The following is a 16987-nucleotide window of genomic DNA, read 5'->3' on the forward strand; positions in this document are numbered from 1 at the left end:
CCTTTATAAAGTCACTATCTCTTCTTATTCTCTTAATTTGCGTCCCTTATTTCAGAGACAATGATTTCATTTTATTTCACTGAGTGAGAGAAGCAAATGTCTAAAATTTACATTTTGCTTTCTGTAGAAAGTTCCTTTCTATAATCTGCGTTTTTCTTTACCTCTGGCATGCTGCATTCATTTCCTTTTTTATGCGGCAGAATTTCTGTGTTTGCGCCCCCATGCTGTGAGTGAGTGTTCTCTGGCTTCCTTCACTGTTCCCAGGAATGCTATGGGACTTCATCTTTCATATGCTTACTGGTGAAGGCTGCTGCATGATGACTTTGTAGGCTGAGGGAGTGGAGAAAAAGGTGAGGCTGGGAGCACTCTAAAAAGAAGAATTTGGTGTTTGTTCTGTTGACTCCTTCCTTCTTATACAGGAGGGCAGTTCTCTTCTTGTATTCCTTTGTTTTTGGTGTGTTGTTTGTGTGTTTGTTTTTTGTTTATTTTGACACAAAGTCTTGCTCTGTCGCCCAGGCTGGAGTGCAGTGGTGCGATCTTGGCTCACTGCAACCGCCTCCTCCTGGGTTGAAGCGATTCTCCCACCTCAGCCTCCAGAGTAGCTGGGATTACAGGTGTGCACCATAACACCCGGCTAATTTTGTATTTTTAGTAGAGCCTGATTTTCACCATGTTGGCCAGACTGGTCTCAAACTCCTGGCCTTAAGTGATCTGCCCATCTCGGCCTCCCAAAGTGCTGGGATTACAGGCGTGAGCGACCGTGCCCGGCCACTTCTTGTATTCCTTTGTTCAGCATGGCCTCTTCCTCAGGTCTTTGATGTGGCTTAGTGTCCCTCTCAAGAACTTTTCCACAACAGGGACGGGATCTCACCACAGCAGAGAGAATCAGAATCAGTGAAAAACACCCATGCCTGGAGACTTCTTGTTTAGAACGGCCACTCTTATTTTGATCCTTCACATCCCCTCCAATCTAATTCTGAATTTTTTTTCTTTATTGTGGCAAAATACACATAACATAAACTTACATGTTACCGTTTTTAAGTGTCCAGTTCAGTGGCATTAAGAACATGCACATTGTTTGGCAATCATCACCAGTATTCATATTCAGGACTTTATTCATCTTCCTCAACAGAAACCCCCCATACCCACTAAACAACAAGCCCTCATTTTCCCCTGCCCCACCAGCCCCTGACAACCGCCATTCTTCTTTCTGTCTCTAGGAAGCTGATTACTCTAGGTACCTATGAGGGTGGAGTCATACAGTGTTTTTGTGACTGGCTGATTTCACTCAGCGTAATGTCTTCAAGGTCCATTCATGTTGTGGTATGTGTCAGAAATTCCTTCTTTTTTAAGGCTGAATAATATCTCACTGTAGGCATATTCCATATTTTGTTTATCATTTAAATGTTTTTAAGCTATAGCAAGAAAGGGTGTGGAACAAGAAACGGTCCCTATCTCTCCCACCATCTTCATGTCTAGCCCATGCACCTCTGAAATAGTAGTGTTGGTAGGACTCTAGATACTTCCTATTAAATGGGCTACAAATTCCCTGTAGATGAGGATTCTGACTTAGGGAACTTTCTTTAATCCCCTTCCATTTTACCAAGTCTCCCGGAAACTTCTTGAAGCATGATATAGTTTGGCTGGGTCCCCATCCAAATCTCATCTTGAATTGTAGCTCCCATAATTCCCACATGTTGTAGGGGGGAACTTTCGGGAGATAATGGAATCCTGGGGGCAGTTTTCCCCATACTGTTCTTGTGGTAGTGAATAAGTCTCATGAGATCTGATGGTTTTATAGGAGGGAACCCCTTTCACTTGGCTCTCTTTCTCTCTTGTCTGCCGCCACGTAAAGTGTGACTTTTGCCTTCCACCATGATTGTGAGGCCTCCCCAGTCATGTGGAACTGTCAGTCCATTAAACCTCTTTTTCTTTTCTTTTTTTCTCTTTTTCTTTTTCTTTTTCTTTTTTTTAGATGGAGTTTGGCTCTTGTCGCCAAGGTTTGAGTGCAGTGGTGCGGTCTTGGCTCACTGCAACCTCCGCCTCCCGGGTTCAAGCTATTCTTCTGCCTCAGCCTCTCAAGTAGCTGGGATTACAGGTGCCTGCCACCACATCCAGATAGTTTTTTGTATTTTTAGTAGAGACAGGGTTTGGCCATGTTGGGCAGGCTGGTCTCAAACTCCAACCTCAGGTGATCTGCCCACCTCGGCCTCCCAAAGTGCTATGATTTCAGGCGTGAGCCACTGCGCCTGGCCCTTTTTCTTTATAAATTACCCAGTCTTGGGTATGTCCTTGTCAGCAGCATGAGAACAGACTAATACAAAGCATTTAGTAAGTTCAGGCTCTTTTTTTTTCTAGTTTCTAGAATTGGTGCAGATTTGCCTCTAATCATTTAAAAATAATAAATATAATATTCTCCATTTCTGGTGGGTGGAATTCCCATATCCACAGCACTTTCTTTCCCCTTCCTCTCTCTGCTTGTGAGGGCCTCTGAGTTTATTATTTCACTCATTCATTACATAAATACTAAGTACCTGTGCTGTGTTGTGTTACAGCATTAAATCATATGCTACAACATTTTCACCAGACAAGGTCTATGGGTTTTGGAAAAACTCTAGGCAGTTTCCCTGAATCCCAAGCAGGCTTGTTCAGGCTTACTATTTAGAGAAAATGGGTCTGACCTGGAGAGTCAGTATTTATGGTGTGATGCACTTGAGTAGATCTTATCAGCATCTACTAATGAGAGTTGAACATTAGCATGCTAATGTTTAAATTCAGAGAATATTCTGTGTCATTGAGATAGGCAGAAAAATGACCCCCCAAAATCTATCTACGTCTTAACCCCTGAAACCTGTGCGTATTTCCTGACATAGCAAAAAGGGAGGGAGGTCCTTGCAGACGTGATTAAGTATTATGAGATAGGGAGGTTATCCTAGATTATCTGGGTAGGCACTACAGGTAATCACATGTACCTTATAAGAGGGATGAAGGAGGAGATTTTACTGCATACAGAGGGGAAGGTGATGTGAAGATGGAGCAGAGAGAGACCTGAAGATGCTGGCGTTGAAGACTGCAGGGATGCAGCCACAAGCCAAGGAGTGCCTGCTCTCACCAGAAGCTGAAAGAGGCAAGGAATGTCTTCTTCTATAGAACCTACAGAGGGAGTACCCTGCCAACACCTTTATTTGGGCCCAGTGATACTATCAGACTTCAGACTTCTGGCCTTCAAAACTGCCAGAAAATACATTTCTGTCATTTTAAACTACTACGTTTATGGTGATTTGTTACAGCAGCCACAGGAAATTAATCCAGCCACTTTATGTCCAAAATGAGGTTAATAATAGGGAACCTGTAGGTGCATGCCTTGTTTCAAGTTTACCAGAGATGCCACATCCTTCCTGGTGTCTCTGTGGGTTTGCTTCCTAAGATTCCAATCAACCCTTGCACCCGGTGATCAACTTTCCAACTGTCTTTCAGAAAATGATTAACTTCTGTTTTTTAACTAAGTCGTCCCCAGCAAACCATATTTTTGTGAAAGCTTACTGTTCATTTCTGCAGGCCTGAAGGGAGGTGGGGCTAGTAAGTCTCAGCCCCTTCTCTGCAAGCCTGCTCTAAACAGCAGTGACAGACATGGCATGGTCCACCTTCTAGTCCTTAGATATAATGCCAAGATAAACAAGTTTGATTGATACCCTGGGGTCAAATTCCTTTTTGCGCTCCAGGTACTGAGGAGAAGGCATTGTATATGGGACACCGGAAGAGGTGTGGGACTGTGTGAACCCGGCTGTCGGGGGCCTGTGAGAGAAGGGGGATGAGAATGTGATTGGTTTTGAAATGATCTAAAATAGAAACTCCACAGATGGCCTCTGAGAAATTGAGACTCCATTCTGTAAAAAGGCACAGTCATAGAACTGTAGCGCTAGAAAGACTCTGGTCACCTGGCTCAATCCCCTGTTCTACAAAAGACGGGTCAGAGGCCTCAAGAGATACGACTCTCCAAGGCTGTCCAACCCATAGGTAGAAAAACTGGGACTTTTTGAAGTGTTTCTATGAGAATGAAAATAAATACCTGTAAAAGGCTCAGAATAGTGTTTGATGTAGTAAGTGTTCAAAATGTTTGCTTGTGATAGGTTTATTTAAAACATTGGGCCACCTAAATTTCCAACATCAAAAGTGAAGTAACAAGAATGCTAATGAAATACAACCTTTTATCTAAAATAATGCAATCATCAGAGCCTTTCTGTTCCATCTGCCTCTGTGACTACTGCCCAGTCCAAGCCGCTATTGCCTAGATTGTTGTAGCGGCCTCCTCGTTGTCCTGTTTCTTTTGATGACTTCCAAAGACTGCTTCCCTCCCAGCTACATCCCATTCTCCTCACAGCAGCCGGAGAATTTTTTTTTTGTAAAAAATGTAAGTCAAATCAGGTGCCTTCTCTTCTAGAAACCTCCAGTGGCTCCTTTTCTCAGTCAGAGTAAAATCCACATCCTTACCCAGAGCTACATGGCCCAAAAAGAGGGACCCTGTGCTGCACCTTGGAGCTCTTCTCCTGTAATTTGAGTGTCTTGCCTACCCTGCTCTGGCCACACTGGCCTCCTTGCTGTGCCCAAATACTCCAGGCCTGTGGCCTTGGAGTCTTTACATGTGTCTTTTGCCTTGGTTGGAATGCTTTTTCCCTGCATGCTCAGTTACCTGTTCCCTTTCCTCCTTCAAGTCTCTTCTCAAATGTTGCCCTATCAGAGGGTATTTTTGGCCACCCTACATACCGGAGCAAACCACCAGCCCTCATTGGCTGCCTATCACGCTTTTTCTTTATAGCATTTATCCCCACCAGATATTAAATATATACATATTTACACCTTGCTAGTCTATCTGTTCAGTACTATACTTTTACATGAAAGTAAAAAACAAACAAGAGACAGTTTATATATTATATCTTTCTTTTAAAAAAAACATAACTTACTCTATTTGGGTGAATAAATGAAAATCGAGCCTATCATTTGTTCTGTGTCTCCTAAGAATCTAATTTATCAACCAAAATAATCTTCCTGGGGAGATGCAGTGAACACTATGCTGCACACATAAACACATTGCATCACCCCATGTAGATTATTTTGGTTGATAAATTAGATTCTTAAGAGGCTTGGGGGTCAAATACTCCAGGCATTAAATGTCAGTTCTACTGCTTGCTAGCTAGAGTACTTCCACAGTGAAAGCTAGGGAGCTTTTACTGACTGTCCCTGAGTCATTATTTCCTTATTTGTAAAACAGAAATAACTTTGCAACGTTGTCGTAAAGATTAGCAAAATTGTATAGGAAAGGCCTATCACAGTGCATAGGGTGTAACAGGAACCTAAAAAGTGAGAAGGATGTTTATTCTTGTGTCTATAATAGTAGTGTCATTTAAACCCCACCATGAAAGCATGGCCAGAATGGTTTAAGTAATTTCTTATGAAATATGTGATAGCCATTATTATCATCATTCTTGACATTATTTTAAAATCAGCATTAAAGTTTGGTAAGAATGCTTTGAGATGAATTATTTTTTGCAAACTGAACTGATTCATGTAGAGAACTGCAAACAAAATATTTTGCCAATATACTGATTAACGACATAACATACACACTATGTGTGCTCTTTAATCCAGCTCCAAATGCAAATAAAACTTTAAAAATGCCCTCTCCTGTCTAAGAAACAAGCCCAAACAGTAGCCAAGTACATATATAGAATTTAACTCAGGGTGTCTGAATTTACTGTAGTTGCCCATGGATGGGAGAAGCAGCCTGCCAAGGCCCAGAGATGCAGGGTTTAATTCCCAGAGCTCATGGGAAGCCGGCTGATTGGTGAACGTGCCCGCACTGTGTAATTGAACATGTGCTCCCAGCCCAAGTGCAGGAAGGATGAAATTTGTTAAGTGGTATCTTTCATGAGATTAAAAAAGGAAGATAAACTGTCACTGGTTATGATAGGGTCTTATTAAATTTCTGCCCTACTAATTTGGAAACTGTGATAATCCAGACTTGGCATATATGATACAGAACAAAAAAGTGGAATTAAATGCTGACACTTGGAAATTTTACATTATGGTGCACCCCTAGATGCTAGGGCTCGTTGTTGACTTAAGTTTATTTTGTTTCAATTCTGTGTATCTATTTTTAAACCTTAGGTGCCTTCTGCTTGAGCGTTGTCCTGGTTCACTTCCAGTATAAAGCTCAGAATGCAGGAATAATACCCAAGTGTCAGCAAAACCACTTGGGTGGTCACAAAATGGAGTGAGGAGGATCATGAGGGCTGTGTTTCTGAAGAACCCACAGGGGGAGGCAGCAGGGATGAACTGCAAAAAAGTGGCAGTCTATGCTGCACACATCAGCCCCACAAAAGAATAACAAAATCCAGGAGCAGAGAGCTGAGCTACCGTAACTGAGAATGGCTCCGCAGTGGGGATGGTTTGAGAACCGTGACCTGGGTCTAGATGGCCCCTCTTGGAGCTCACTGGGACCCTGCATACATTCCCTGCCTATTGACCTCACACAGCAGTGGCTTAGCTCGGCTGAGAGGAGAACTGTCTGTTCCTCTTTGTTGGTTTAACCATATGATACACAATCCTGTAAACAAATTAATTTCCTCTGGGACTTCTGAAAGCATGCTAACTGCATTATCATTTTTTTCTGCACAAAGGAAGCTTAGCAAGAAAACAATTATGGGATGGACTTCAAATGATCTCCAAATGGCCATAAAATAGAGATGTAGTCAACAGAGATGCAGGAGAAAAAAAAATTAACAAGGTTTTGTTTGCTAAAATCTAGGATTCATTTGATTTTAAAGCTGTGTGACCCACTTCCATTCTTTCTCCCTTCCATCAGCTTTCTGCACAAACCTTTTGCCACCCTCATTTTTAACATTTGTATTCCTCCTCTACTGCCCAGAGCCTTTCTACTCTGTGTTCTCCAATTCATCCTAAAATCAAGACCAAGGTAGAATTCTCGAACTTGGCCTATTCTGAAAAAAACGGACATGGCTGGGACAGAGAGCTTGTGTGAATATTCCCAATTGGTAAGGAATGAGTTTGCACACTCATTTATTCCGCCATCAAGCATTTACTGGCTGTCTGGTTTGTGCCTGACCCTATGCACTTCCTTAGGGAATGGAATAAAAAAAAATACATGATCTTCTCCTTAAAGCAACTTGATGCTTGATAGAATGACAGACAAAGCAAGAATTGAAACAGAGTGAGGTGACTGCTGTGATGGGTGAATGCTTAGAGCTAGGGAGGGGTAGAAGAGGAGAGAGAAGGAGTATTGCTTAGTTTGGGTCTTGAAAGATAAGTTACTGTTCTGAAACTACAGTAGTATACTGTTGAGGGGCACAGATGGACCATTCAAGACAGAAAGCTGCAATGGCCTGTGGGGACAGGCGGAAACTGCCACCCTCCTCCAGTCACTCAGGCCCTAAACCATAGCTGTGACAGTCTATCAACTTACCTTCCAACCTCACCTGCAGGACACAAGGGAGAGAGTTGCCAAAGAGGGGGCTGTAGGTAATGGGGTATATACATTTGGATACTAGACACAGAGAAGACACAGATCCAAAGTCTCATTGGATGAGGAAGTTAGAAGAGCTTGAGTTTCCTTGTTCTTATTAAAATATATGAACACTCCTTCATTGATTATCAATACCATCCTGTCTGAATGCAGACATCTGGTAGTGGTCTCATGTCTTCAGCAGGAACTCCCTTCTTTTCGATCCTAGCTTCCTGTCCACATCCCAATAGGCTTAGTGAGTCTTTTGGGTAGAAAAAAAATCTTAAGAGGCTTTTATTCCAAATCCCCCCTGATAAGTGAAAGAAGCCAGTCTTAAACAGCTACATACTGAGCCAGGCACGGTGGCTCATGCCTGTAATTGCAGCACTTTGGGAGGCTGAGGCGGGTGGATCACTTGAGGTCAGGAGTTCCAGACCAGTCTGGCCAACATGGCGAAACCCCATCTCTACCAAAAATACAAAAATTAGCTGGGTGTGGTGGCGGGCGCCTGTAATCCCAGCTACTCGGGAGGCTGAGGCAGAGAGAATCGCTTAAACCCAGGAGGCAGAGGTTGCAGTGAGCGGAGATGGCGCCACTGCACTCCAGCCTGGGGGACAGAGTGAGACTTTGTCTCAAAAAAAAAAAAAAAAAAAAAAAAAAAAAAGGCTACATACTGTATGATTCCATATGACCTTAAAAAAAGACAAAAATAAAGAGTTGGCAAATAGATCAATGGTTGCCAGGGAGGGTTGAATGGATAGAGAATAGGTTTTTTGTTTTTTTGGGTTTTTTGGGGGCAGTGAAACTATTCTGTATAACACTGTAACAGTGGATACATAAGAATATGCATTTGTCAAAAACTCTAGAACTTTTCAGCACAAATAGTAAGCCTTAATATGCGCAAAATTTTCTAAAAAAGCATTTGCATGTATGCTTTTCAATGTTTACAAATGTATGGAAAAAAACCTCAGTGAAGAAAGTACAAAGGTGCTGCCATAAGTAACTTTGGAATTGGGTAGATTTTATCAGACCAAAGGCAAAAAACCCCAAACCCTTTAATTGATAAAGTTGTTTCCCATGGGGGTATGGGTTAACAATTCTGAAATCGCTGTATGTGTGTATTGGAACTGAACAATTAAGTAAATGGATGATAGATAGTGGGAAACAGGTTTCTCACTGTTGGAGTGGGAGGTTACAGACAAGCAAGGGGAGGTGGCTGGAATAATCTGTAGGTAATGGATTAGAGTTGGGGATATCAGCATGAACTCCTGTTTAGCTTAAAGTCGATATACCTACACAGAGGCACATATATAATATAATACATATCTATATATCATAAAGATATTATATATGTGTGTGGGTCTATATTAGTATACACACATATATTTGCTCTGTCATCTGGAAGGCCTAGACACAATACCACCTTAGTAGCAGTGAGCACACCTAATACCCTGATCTGATTTTCTTTCTTATCTTTTCTTTTTTCTTTTCTTTTCATTTCATTTATTTTCTTTTCTCTTTCTTTTCTCTTCCTTCCCTCTTCCTTCCTTCCTTCTTTTCTTTTTTTTTTTTTTGAGATGGGGTCTTGCATTATCACCCAAGCTCAAATACGGTGGTATAATCATAGCTCACTGCTGCCTCAAATTCCTTGGGCTCAAGAGATCCTCCCACCTCAGCCTCTTGAGTAGCTTGAACTACAGGTGTATGCCACCACACCTGGCTAATTTTTAAATTTTGTGGAGATGGGGTCTTGCTGTGTTGCCCAGGTTGGTCTTGAACTCCTGGGCTCATGTGATCCACCCACCTCAGCCTCCCAAAATGCTGGGATTACAAGTGTGAGCCACTGCACCAAGCAGATCTTGTTTTCTAATATCATTCTCCAATAAAAGAACCAGGGATCTTTGAAGAGGCAATGATTTTAGGACTGGGGCAGGAAATATACAAGATAAGCCTGACACATTCTGTAGTGCTAGAAAGTCAAAAAGTGCTCAAAAAAATCCACGTCAATGATGTAAGTCAAAGGAATACATGAAAAAACTTCCAATGGCCAAAGCTGGAACAATTCAAACAACAAAACAAAGTAGTATCAGAATAAAACTCAAAGTATAGTATAAAATAAATATCTATGCATCTATATTGATATAGAGTCATGTGCCACATAATATGTTTTGGTTAACAGTGGACCACATATACAACAGTGGTCCCATAAGATTACAGTATTATATTTGTACTACAATTTTTCTATGTATAGATATGCAAATACTTACTATTGCATTACAGTTACCTATAGTATTCAGTACAATAATATGTGGTACAGGTTTTTAGTCTAGGAGCAATAGGCTATACCATATATGTGTGCAGTAGGCTGTACCATCTAGATTTGTGTAGTAAGATTTGGAACCCTGTGATGTTCACACAATGATGAAATCACCTAATGACATGTTTCTCAGAATATACCCCAGTCGTTGAGCAACACATGACTGTAAATGGTTGAATAGATCAATAAATGGAGAAGAATAGACAAATCTCCAGTGCAGAATTCTAAATAAATTATGTAGTTACTTTGCCCTCAGAGAGATGAAGCCTTTCTTAAATGCGAGCTGTAAGTTACTTCCTTCCAAAGAGTACAGTACAAAATATGGGGGAGAGAAGGGTAACTTTACAGTAGAGAAATCTGATAAGCACTTCAGCCAGGTGATTGAGGTCAACGTCAACAGTCGTAAGTTATGTTGGCGGTATGCACCCTTGATATGATGAAAATGACACTTTATTTCTGTAGTCTTCCTCCCCAAAACTCATAACCCATGTCCAATTATAAGAAAAACACTAGACAAATACCCATGGAGGGGCATTCTACAATATACCTGACCAGGATTCCTCAAAACTGTCAAGGCCATCAAAAACAATAAAAGTCTGAGAAACAGAGCCAACAGGAGTCTAAAAAGAAATGATGACTAAATATAATATGGGATCCTGGGTAGGATCCTCAGACAGAAGAAGGGCATTAGGCAAAAACTCAAGAAATTTGAATAAAGCATGGACTTTAATAATGTATCAATATTGATTCATTACTTGTGACAAATATACCATATTAATGTAAGATATTAATAATAGGGGAAAGTGGGTGTGGGGTCCTATGGGAACTTCCAGTATTATCTTCACAATTTTTATGTAACTCTAAAACTATTCTAAATAAAAGACTATTTCAAAAATATAATATCAAGCATATAAAAAAATGAACAAAAAACTTTGAGCTGTCTTTCCAAATGTCATCTCCCCTTTTGGGGTTTATGATATTTCTTTTGTACGAAGTACATGTTTACTTTAATGACTTGGAATATAATAAATAATAACAGCAAAAGTTAGCATTTACTGAGTACCTGCTGTGTGCTATTTATATCTGTTAACTCTACTAGCACAGCTCTAATATAACCCTGATGATAACAACAGTTGAGGCAACAAGGAAGGGACAACAAGGATTCACCCATATCTGGTTTTCCTCTCCTTCCTGGACACATGGGCCATGACTAGTTCTAATGACATGTTAGGCAAAATGGAATGTGTCATGTACAGGCCAAGACAATAAGAGATGATATAACCAATCCACATGTTTTGTCTCCTTTGGAAGTGAACATGGAAGCTATGAATTGAGATGGCAGAACCACAAGATGGAAGTACATTGGATTTCTGAGTCACCGCCTGGAGGAGAGCTTCCCTGCAGCATCGCTGGAATCTGATGTGAACTAGATATTAATCTTGATCATGTTGACTTGAACCTAATTCAGGCCTAAGACATAATATATACTGCATAATATATGCTGTATAATGATAATATATTTATGCAGTCTTTATTGATATGAGTAGTGGTTTATCTCAGTTTTATAATAAAAATCTCTCAAAGAACATTGACTCCAAGGAATAACAATCACAAAAGGATTACAGCTTTGTTTAACACTTTCTGCAAATCCTTGAAGCTGATCTTTCCTGTTGTTTCTAATCCCAATAGCCAGCCTAAACCTTTTGGTGTAATCTCATGTATTCTGACCTCTGTTATTTCCTCCTGCTTAATGATCTTTCTATAAATTGTATGGGAAATGAAGCAAATGTAATTACAGTGTCTGCCAGCCCTCATGCAGATAAATAGGTGGGAGTCTGGCCAAGTGTCTCCCCAAGCTAGCCTTTGGTGTCTTTCACTCACAGCAGAAAGAAATAGGTCATAAATTACAGCACTGATTTGTTCCAATGATATCATTAGCTCCTGGAAAACAAGGATCATGAAAACCCCATTTCAAATGAACATATGAGTCAATACCAACCAAGCATCTTTTGGAAAAGAGCCCTTATAAATTCATACTAGAATTCTGACTCCTAAGTGAATATCTGTGGGTCTTCAGAACATAGAAGACTTAGCTCCAGCCCATGCATCAGTCCCTTCAGACCATAGAGTCATAACCAGGCCTATTGAAAGAGCTGGTTACATGAGACAGTCAGAGATTTACCTAGGTGAGAAAATAAAGATTAGATGGTTTGAAGTAGAGTTCTAGCCCTTCCAAATCAGACCTCCAACCCCTTTCTTAATTCTATAGTTTGTAGTTTTCAAAGGAGAAGTGGTAATAAAGAGTAAGTAAACTAACTTCTTTTTTTCTTATGGTTTTTGTTTGATAATATGAGGATAAAAGCAATACCCTTTTTTGACCTATCCCAGGATAAAATGCAGGTGGAGAAAAGGTTCTCCGTATTGTCTTTAGCCTTAACACAACAAAATAGGAAAAGGAATTTTCCGATCTGGGTTGAGTAGATGCAAAGAAGTGTTTTAAGGTACATTTGTAGAGCACACTCAGCACTTGGGGACTGAGGTGCCTCAAGAGAAGCTAGAGACCTAATGTAGGGATATAGAGGCCAGGAGGACACACTGGAACACAGAAGATGACAGCTTTTGAAAGAGCTCAAGATTCTAATTTCTTGAACCAGAAGACAGATTCTCCTCTATGTCCGTTCACACTTTCAGACTTTACTCTGCATTAGCCCTCTGTTCCCCACACCTGCTTCTGGACCCCTGGGTGGTTACACACTCTGACTTCATCAACCCTTATCCTTATTGTAGGGATATGAAATTTAAAATTGGCATCTTCCACAGCCAATTCTGGTCACTATTCTTGTTACTTTAACTGATATGCAATAAAGAATATGCCTGACTTTGTCCCTGGTTCCTGGGAAGTAGCATCAAAACCTTTAGAATTTCTTAAGTGGTAGGAGTGTCTATTATTCATGTGAACTCCTGGGATCAAACTTGATAGTCTGTGCTAAAGAGATGACTCAGGACAGGAGCTGGCTGCTCCTGCCAGAAAGACCAACCATGTGATTAGAGGGTGGGGCTTTGAGCCAGGTGATATCAGCTCAGTCTCCAGGGAGCCAAGGGGAGCTAGAGATTGAATTCAACTGCAAGGCCAAAGATTCCATCAGTCATGATTGTGTAATGATACCTCAATAAAAACTCTGGGCACCAAAGCTCAGTTGAGCTTCACAGGTTGTTAATATTCTGATAATGTCACACATTGATATGCTAGGAAGGTAATGCATCCTTACTCTTTGGGGATAGAACAACAGAAGCTTTGTGTTGAACTCCCCTAGACCTCATTATATGTGTATCTCTTTCCCTTTGGCTGGTTCTGATGTGTATCCTTTTGCTGTAATAAGACTACAACTGTAATTTATAGGACTTTCTTGAGTTCCATGAGTCATTTTAGTGAATTATTAATCCTGAGGGGGTTATGGGAACCACCAAATTTGTAGCAAGCTGGTCAGGAGTAAGAGTGGCCTGTGAGCCTTTGAACTTGTGTCTGATGTCTTTAGTTTGTGTAGTCTTGTGGAAAACTCTGTCCCTAACCTGTAAAGTAACTGGTGTCAAAAGTCAGTGAAACTAGGCATAATTAGAACTCATGGACATTCACACCCATTCCACTTCAGTCAATGCTTCCAAGGCCTCACTGAGTTCCTTTTACACATCTATCTTCTCTACTTTGGTTCTTATTCCCTATGATGGCAAAAAGAAATACAACTGGACTCTAAGATGATGGTGACTCATGATGCCTGCTCCCTTCATTGCTGCAGATATTTGGTTCTTATTAGCTCCTTTTACACATCTATCTTCTCTACTTATGAATAATATTCCACTCTCTGATCATACAACGACCTATCCCAGTTATCAAACCATTCCTCTCTTTGCACATATCCTTTAACCACAATGAGACATTTGAACTGTTAACTTTTTCAAATATCAGCTTTTGTCTTTCTCATTATCTTTCCTGTTCAAACTGAACTCCGTAAGTGATCTCTTAAATTAACCTTATACAAGTATTCTTGATCTTCTGCCACTCTTGCCTTTCTGGACACTTGTCACACAAAACCATAATTAAGAATTAATCCTAACATATTCCTGAACCCTTCTCACACCTGATTTGCTGCACATCTGTTTAAAAATCATTCAAGTATACTACATTAATTGATAGTCTTTATTTCAAGTGATAGAAAATCTACCCCATTATCTTAGGCTAAAAACTGTAAAACACTGATGAAAGAAATAAGTCTCAAATATAAATGGAGAAATATACTATGCTTATGGATTTAAGACTCAATGTTGCGAAAGTGGCAATTCTTGTTCAAATTCAGGTATTCAACCCAATGTCAATCAGAAGTCTATATTTCTTTTGTATAACTTGACAAGCTAATTTCAAAATTTGCATGGAAAGGCAAAGCAAAAAATAGCCAAAATCACTTTGAAAATGAAAAACAAAACCAGAGGACTCATCCTATCTGATTTCAAGATTTACTATAAAGTTTATCTAACCAAGACAATGTGGTATTAGACAAATGATAGACACATGATAGACTCTCTGTTCAATGGAACCAGAGAGTCTAGAAATAGTATATAGTCAATTGATTTTCAACAAAAGTGCAAAGACAATTCAATAAGTTTTTTTTTCCAGCACATTGTGCTAGAAAAATTGGACACTCATATGCAAAAGATAAACCTTGAACTATACCTTACACTATAAAAAAGTATTCAAAATAGATCATAGGCCTAACATAAAGCCTAAAAATTTAATATTGCTAGAAGAAAACAGAAAATCCTTGTGATGTGGGGTTAGGAAAGATTTCTTAAATACAAACCCAAAAGCATGATCCATAAAATTAAAAATTTGATAAATTAGACTTCATTTAAATTGATAATGTCTGCTCATTGAAGGACATCATTAAGAGAATAAAAAGACAAGGCAGAGTCTAGGAGAAATATTCGTGAAACTCATACCTAAGAAAGAACTTGTATCCAGAATACACAGAAAACTCTTAAGACTCAATGATAAGAAAACAATCCATCCAATTAAACATGGGCCAAAACTGTGAATAGTTACTTCACCAAAGAAGGTCTATGAATGGCAAATAAGTACATGAAAAGAAGTTCAATATTATTAGTCACTAAAATCAAACTAAAACAACAATGAGATGACACTATACATTTATTAGAACAAAGGAAAAAAAACAATTGCAAATGCTGGAGAAGATGCCGAACCACTGGAACTTTCATACAATACTGGTAGGAATGCAAATAGTACAGCCATGGTAGCATTTGAACAAGACAAAGAGACAGAGATAAAGAAAAATAAAGACAGAATGTGTTGAAGATGGAAAGGAAAGAAAAAAGGCAGAACAGATAGACTATTATTATTCTTCCTTTCTCTACCTTCCTGTCTGCACCAATTCCTAGATCTCACAGAAAGATGTAACCTGGAGAAAATGAACAGGCATATGATACATCCAGACAATCATATACAGCACATGTGAACTTCACAACAACCTTATATAGTTGGGCAGGATAGTTCTTGTCCTGTTACAGATATGAAATTCACCGATATATGCAACATATTTAGTAGACATCTACAGGGTTCTCCATGCGCCCCATAAATTCTACCTGTTCCATAATTACTCCCTTGGAGGAAAGTCTTTCCTTCAAAGACTCACAATTCTGTAGGAGGTCAGGGACCATCCTGTGTTTCTGGCAGAGCTGAAATGTATCCTGGACCACAGAATGGAGGATGTCCTCATGGTCTGGGTTGGATAGAGGCTTGAGTGAATTCTCACAGCACAGAAAAATGTTATTTTCTCTGGACAATTTAAAAACAGTGGTGACCACTTTCTACTTTCGGTTTCCCCATGATGGCAAAAAGAAATACAATTGGACTCTAAGATGATGGTGACTCATGATGCCTGCTCCCTTCATTGCTGCAGATCTTTGGTTCTTATTGTCTATTATCTACCTTGTCCCTTCCTTCTATAATCTCCCCAGCTCCTGATATCTAAAGGCAGGACATCTCAACTCTCTATCTTAAACTTAAACCAGTTGCCCATCTTCATGCCATTCAGCTTTTCAATGTAACCGTCAAGTACCTGCAGCCTTTCTTTTCTGCTTCTGCATTGGATGATTGATGTTTCATTGACCTTGTGGAGGAAAGAGGGTACAGGTAAGCAGCAAAGACTCCAGGATACCAGTGATGACATTATATGATGCTAAAGAGTGTGTGTATGTGCGCGCGCGTGTGTGTGTGTAATGTGCACAGCCCTGTTTTACTTTTGAGACTCCGAGACCCAGTGATAAGTGAATTGAGCAAGGCTACACTAAGAAGACAACTGCTGCCATCTTGGGCTTGAAGAGATTCATCTTAGAATACTGAAGGGAGAATTTTCCTCTCCACCTTTACAATCCCTGATTTGGAAAGATCTTCTCCTGTGATAATTAACTGGTCCCAGGCGTTGCCCTACTCAGCAGCAATGGATGGATAGGAGGGAAACCTGGAGATAATAACAGCAGCTTTCAGGGAACCCCATCCTGTGAAGACATCACCTTCAAGACCAGAAAGAAAAGTTATGCTCTCGTCATTTTCCTGCATGTTGGCCCTACTACTCAGCCCTTTACCCCTACCCCATCCTTCCCAACAATGAGGAGGTGTTGAGTAACCTTGTTAAAGAGACTGAATGATGCTGCCACCTTTGTCCTATAAGGAACTACTTGGTTTGAATTTCTCCAAGTCTATGCCAAACTCCTGAATGAGTTTGGCCCGCCTTTGGTTTATACTGTTTAGCCAGCCCTGCTCTAACTAGGCTCCTGTCCGCCTGAGAAATATGTCCCTTTCCAGACACCTGTTTGTCCTCTCCATAGCCCTGGCATGACCTGGGCAATGTGACACCCAGAACATGCCTGGATCTGTACCTTATCACTAACCAAATCCATGTAGGAATACTAACTATTTGAATTCCTTAGCTCAGTATCTGAGTCTGAATATGCATAGATTAATATTTCCCAAATAATCTGACTCCATTAGCGATAATTTGAGAAATATCTTGGGACAGCTGGAAAGACTTCAGACCTTTTCCTTAGTCAAACTGCAATGCTTTCGAAAGTTTTCTAGCTCA

The 16987-nt window shown here is 40.2% G+C and overlaps 1 long non-coding RNA gene across 4 annotated transcripts in view; it reads left to right on the forward strand.

The window, feature by feature from the left end:
* LOC109023531 (uncharacterized) overlaps nucleotides 1-16987 on the forward strand; it is a 98535-nt gene that overhangs the window by 56332 nt on the left and 25216 nt on the right. For 2 of the 4 annotated variants that reach the window (XR_002002964.3, XR_010131057.1), the window contains one exon: nucleotides 11148-12152. The exons of 1 other annotated variant lie outside the window; for it this stretch is intronic. This is a non-coding gene — a long non-coding RNA (uncharacterized lncRNA). Of the gene's footprint in view, nucleotides 1-1975; nucleotides 6633-11147; nucleotides 12153-16987 lie in introns of those variants that run through there. One more of the 4 variants, XR_010131056.1, reaches the window with a different exon arrangement.

This window comes from Gorilla gorilla, chromosome 16 (genome assembly GCF_029281585.2).
Source record: "Gorilla gorilla gorilla isolate KB3781 chromosome 16, NHGRI_mGorGor1-v2.1_pri, whole genome shotgun sequence".
NCBI classification, from domain to species: domain Eukaryota; kingdom Metazoa; phylum Chordata; class Mammalia; order Primates; family Hominidae; genus Gorilla; species Gorilla gorilla.